The sequence below is a fragment of the Aedes albopictus genome, chromosome 2, assembly GCF_035046485.1.
Source record: "Aedes albopictus strain Foshan chromosome 2, AalbF5, whole genome shotgun sequence".
Taxonomy (NCBI): Eukaryota; Metazoa; Arthropoda; class Insecta; order Diptera; family Culicidae; genus Aedes; species Aedes albopictus.
Window position 1 is genome coordinate 198,896,025 of NC_085137.1, and position 5,850 is coordinate 198,901,874.

Consider the following 5,850-nt stretch of genomic DNA (forward strand, 5'->3'; position numbering starts at 1 on the left):
GGGTACAGTCCTGGATCGCTGTTATGAGGGTTGCATCCTTCCTGTCCTTACCAAAGTACAAAGATTTGGGATTAATCTCTGACTCTTCGACAAGATTGACACAATCCTCCAACGGCCAAGTGCTGTCCTGGCCACTTCCTTGCGACAGCTGAGGGATGGGAAAGGAAGATTCGTTGAACACCTATGAAAGTACATAGAGACCTCTACATTCTCTCAGGCCTAGGCGTCACGGGAATTTGGGTGTTAGTGGAAGGGTATTTTTTCAACAAATTTGTACATGTTAACAAATTTGGGGGAGCACTATTGGTTAAATCTCAGGGGTTCCCTTATGTCTCCAATTTAACGTGGTAAGAGAATACGATCTACCCTATAGCACAGACAAACAGACATACTACTCAAATCGCAATCGTCGCACGATTTAACGGTCACTTTGAAAATGCAGTGTATTTAGTTCGGACTGTGCTCACATGTGTCATGGTGGCGCTGCTGTTTCTACATAACGTCTCACTTTTGGAGAGAAATGAACGCGACGCCGATCAATGTTTACATAAAATGACTCAATCATGAACCTTTATTCATCTTTCATGAATGGGCAACGCCACGGGGGAGTCGTCACCGGCTGAATTATTACATCGAGCCGATGGATAGCACACCTGCAAACGAATGCTTCGGATTGTGCATTATAGAGGGTGCTAGTGTGATGCCTAACGATGTTTTCGAAACAAATTTATTCTAAGTAGTATGTCCGTTTGTCTGTGCCTATAGTGGATATTATATTGTTTTCACGATCAGAGTCATTTTCGGCTACTAAGGTTCTCTATTGGTTTGTTGGGATATTATATTGTTTTTACGATCAGAGCAATTTTCGGCTACTAAGGGTACACTATTGGTTAAAAAAGGGTATATGTACCATTCCTTGGCCTAATTTGCAAGTCGCCTTGGCCATTTTGACCATAACTCATGAATTAATAGCACTAGAAATAATATGTTGTCCATATTACACACTCTAGGCAAAGCATGTTTCACCAATTGGAAGTAAACTAACGTAAATATTCAATAATTTACTTAATTAAGTTGAAAAGATTCGATGCGATGGTATGCAACGTTGGTCTATGGTACAAAAATTGGCCTATTAGTGGATACAACGTTGGCCTATTGCTTTCCATGCTCTAGAACCACTTATTATCTCATTTTTTTCAATATTTCTGCTTAAGTATTATCTCTGTTTGTTCACCAATCTTACTTGTAAATTACATTTTCGGAGCCAAATTTTCAAAAAACTATAATTAAATTACTTAAACTAAAGTTCTATCTTAATTTATAAACGAAAACAACGCAACCGTATTATTGGGTTATATTTTTACAGTCACCGTACACAAAATCTTGCTTGTTCGTTCTTTCTGGTTCTTCTTCTTCTTCCTTCTATTTGAACTGTCATTGCAACAGTTCGAGGGGAGGGCTGAGTGACTGAGACTATATTGCCCTGTGATTGATTTTATTGTCGCTCGGACAGTATTGTTGGGGCTTACCAGCATTTGCAAACCATGCGTTTCACATCGATATATTGATTTGAATTACAATTCTAGTTTTATTTGTTTTAAGAATTTCACTACTTCTTTGAATGTAGCAAGGTCTTTTGATTGGAACAAATCAAGCAAAGATTTAAATTTACATTCGAAGGAGTACATTGCACGGATTCTCCCAAATCTACTACAGAACAATATGACATGTTCTGCTGTTTCAGGTTCTTGGCATATTTCACAATCAGGATCGTCAGCTAACTTCATTTTAGCAAGCCAGGACTTCGAATAGTCGTGACCAGATAGTAATCTATTCAACAGCCTTACCTCGGTCCCAGACAGATCCGTATTGAAAAACCACGGTCTCTTTTCAATTACATTTTGGAAATTGTAGAACTTAATTCCTTTACCCTCGATTTCAACATAGTCGCGATACCACAGGTTAACCTTTTCTAGTAGTTTGTTGTTGAGAATCACAAAAGCATCTTTGATCAGTATAACGTTGGACATGGTTATAGTTCCGTCAATTGCGTGTTTTGCTAATGAGTCCGCGATTTCGTTACCCCTAATGTTAACGTGGCTGGGTATCCACTGTATAGCAACACCCCAGCGCACGATTTTACATATCATTTCATTCATAAGTTTTGCATTTTTATCTTGCTTACCTGCGTTTTGTAGTATTTTACATGCTGATTTAGAATCAGTGTATATTACTGCATTGTTTATTTGATTCTCATTTATATTATTTAGTGCTAAATCGATAGCGATTAGTTCTGCTGTAGTTATACACGTTTCGTTTAGAAGTTTAACCGCCTGTCTCGTTCCCAAATATTCATTGTATATTCCTACACCGCATGTGTTTTCAATTTTTGATGCGTCGGTAAATATCCTAGGTTTGTTTTTGTATTTTCCGTTCATTATACATAATGAAGCCTGTTTGAGGCGGATTGGGTTTAATTCTGATTTTTTAACCGTTATTAGCTCTATCTCTCTCTCTTCTTGGCGTAACGTCCTCATTGGGACAAAGCCTGCTTCTCAGCTTAGTGTTCTATGAGCACTTCCACAGTTATTAACTGAGAGCTTCCTCTGCCAATGACCATTTTGCATGCGTATATCGTGTGGCAGGCACGAAGATACTCTATGCCCAAGGAAGTCAAGGAAATTTCCTTTGCGAAAAGATCCTGGACCGACCGGGAATCGAACCCGTCACCCTCAGCATGGTCATGCTGAATACCCGTGCGTTTACCGCCTCGGCTATATGGGCCCATTATTAGCTCTATATCACATTCTATTTTTAAATTGCATGGTTGTAGTGATAGCTTTTCTAAAGGAGAAATACTGTTGATAAGATCTTGGTTATCTAAATATACTTTTTCTAAATAGGACAATTTCTCTTCGGGTATGGTTTCAAAGTCTGTCGACGCAATTTGTTCGTAAACAATATTCTTACTGTGGAAGTACCGGATTATTTCTTTTGTTGTACTGTATTGATGACGAAGTTCAATTGGTTCTTGACCAGATATTGCTATTAAGGTATTTAGTGGAGTGGAACGAGTGCAACCGGTTATTCTTCTAAGCGCAGAATTTGTAGCAGTTTGTAAGGTTTTCCTGTTGGTTTTTTTAGAATTATTGAAAATGGACGCGCCATATTCCGCGGTGCTTCTTATTAGGGATTGGTAAATAGTTATCATAGTTTGTGGGTGGCTACCGTTCTTGATGCCACTTATCACTTTTAGCATATTTAATCTCTCGTTAATTTTGTTTTTAGTTTGTTTGATATGGGCACCAAAACTGAGGAATCTGTCTAATGTTATTCCTAGATAAGTATGATGTCTTACCGTTTCTATTAATTGGTTATCTATTTTGATGTTTAGTATGTTATTGCTGTTCTGGAATAATATTGCTTTGGTTTTTTCTGAATTGACGGTTAACTTAAGTTTTTCCATCTCTGAACTTAGATTATCCACAGCCTGCTGAGCTTTATGATTTAATTCTTCCAAATTTTTAGCTTTGATAATGAGACCGAAGTCATCGGCAAATTGCACAAGTACAACGTCCCCATTCGATATGTTGTGCAGTTGAGCTGTATAAACATTGAATAACGTTGGTGAAAGTACGTCACCTTGAGGGAGACCATTAGACACAAACCTCTCAATGGACCCATTTCTGGTTTCAAATATTATTTTTCTGTTTTTTAAAAAGTTCGTGACCCAGTTTACAATTTCGAGGGGTATTAAATTATTATTCATTATTTGTTCTAGTATATTTGTGTCAACTTTATTGAAAGCATTTGATAGATCTAGAAATATTACTGCTGTTAAAAATCCTTCCCGTTTGTTTTGTTTTATTGTGTTAATTACAAAGTTTATACATGTTATAGTGGAGTTATTTTTTCTAAAGCCAAAAGAAGTATTTGGAATTATGTTGTTTGTTTCTATTGCGTGTTGCAGTTTTTCTAGGACTGCAGAGTTGATTATTTTGGTTATTGTAGGTACAAGTGATATTGGACGTTTCCCATCTATGTTTGTCTGGTCCTTCCCCGGTTTAGGTATTGCTACGATTTTTATTGTTTTCAGTGAAAGTGGAAGAGTACAATTTCGCCAGTTTTTGTTGATTTCCTTAATTATTGAAAGTTTTGATTCGTTTGACAATGCACGTAGCATGTCGTATGAGATTTTATCTTCTCCTGGAGCTGATTTTGTATTTTTACTAGTTAATATGTTATTGAATTTTGTTAAATTCATTATGTTATAATTTACGCTTCCGTAGTACCCTTCGACTATCACAAATTGGCTTTTGCCAAAATGTTTGTCCAAAAACTGATTTGCTAAGTTATCATCCTCTATTATTATGTTATTGTTAAGTTTTTTTCTATTTTTTCCGGTAAGTCTATTTATTTTGTTCCAAAGTTGAGAAGAGTTTAACGATGGATCAATGCTTTCCACAAATTCCCTAAATTTATTTGCTTTTTCTTCTTTCTTAGCTTTTTCAAAAATAGCCTGTGCTTTTTTAAATTTTAGAAGGTTAGCTTGTGATGACTGTTTATTATAGTCTGCTCTAGTTTTGTTTTTATTTCCCCATGCTTCCTCTACTTTATTTGACCACCAGTATTTTGGACAGCGTTTGTTTTTAATTTTGTTGTTTTTAAAAATCTTATCTACTTTTTCTTGAAAATCATTGTAATCAGTAATGCCTGATAGATCTAGTTCCCCAATCTGTTGTTTTATTTTCTTGTAATTAAAAATATATTCCTCTCTATTTGTGTGATTATCTGTTGAGTAATTTAGTTCTATTGCTATGTGATGGCTACCGACATTGTAATCTAAGGTTTTCCATGTTATGTTGTTGTAGATTTCCGGAGAGCAAAAGGAAATATCAATCGATGAAGGCTTTTTATTTAATTCTATTGGAAAATAGGTCTTCGATCCGTCATTAAGTAGAATAACGTTGTAATCATTGATTTTGTCCATAATTATTTCGCCTTTCCTGTCGTCATAATCGTTACCCCAGGTCGTATGGTGCCCGTTAATATCACCACCCACAATAACCTTCTTATACGTTTTAGTTGTTTCTAAAATCTTTGTTAAGTCGTCTTCTAAGTTTTGTGGGGTTATAGACGGTGCTATGTATACCGAAACTATAACCATGTCCAAGCGTACTATTCTTATTCCTACCACCTGTGTTTCTCTCGATAAAGTCGGGAACTCTATTTCTGAGTAACCCCAATCCTGTCTCAAATAAATTCCTGTCCCTCCGTAATTATCTTCCCTTGAATCAAAAAACCTGTGGTATCGCGATATATGGTACTTACTACACAGCAAAAAAAGTTGTTGAATATTACATCGAAATCGCTGCAACCAGGTCGTTACATCGATCGATTAATATTACACAGCCCGATGTACTCGACGGCTGTTGATGTAATAAACAGATCCGATGTAATTTTCGCGATGTAATGAATTCGACGTACTTTTCATGGTGTAGTGGAAGCGATGTAAATTAAATTTATTGAAAAAGCTCCCCGAATGGTTGATTAAATTGGATTTTTGCCTTTTTCGTTCAGAATTCAGTATAGTTGCAGAAAATATCAGAACTATACTTAATTCAAGTCGAAAAAGGATAAAACCCAATTTAATCAGCCATTGGGGAAAAGTCGATAGTAAAGGTTGTTTACAACGCAGTACGAATACTGTACCTATGCTTATTTTATTTTTTCAATATTTAATATACACATTACATAATTTTATCTTATTACAGGCATCGTTACCATGCACGTACTCTGTCGGCACGTTGAAACAGTAATATTAATGTCGATAATGGAGGTGCGCTCCAA

The 5,850-nt window shown here is 36.2% G+C and overlaps 1 protein-coding gene across 1 annotated transcript in view; it reads left to right on the forward strand.

The window, feature by feature from the left end:
- LOC134286671 (uncharacterized) overlaps positions 1-5,850 on the forward strand; it is a 276,510-nt gene that overhangs the window by 239,713 nt on the left and 30,947 nt on the right. The gene's annotated exons all lie outside the window — the stretch shown is intronic.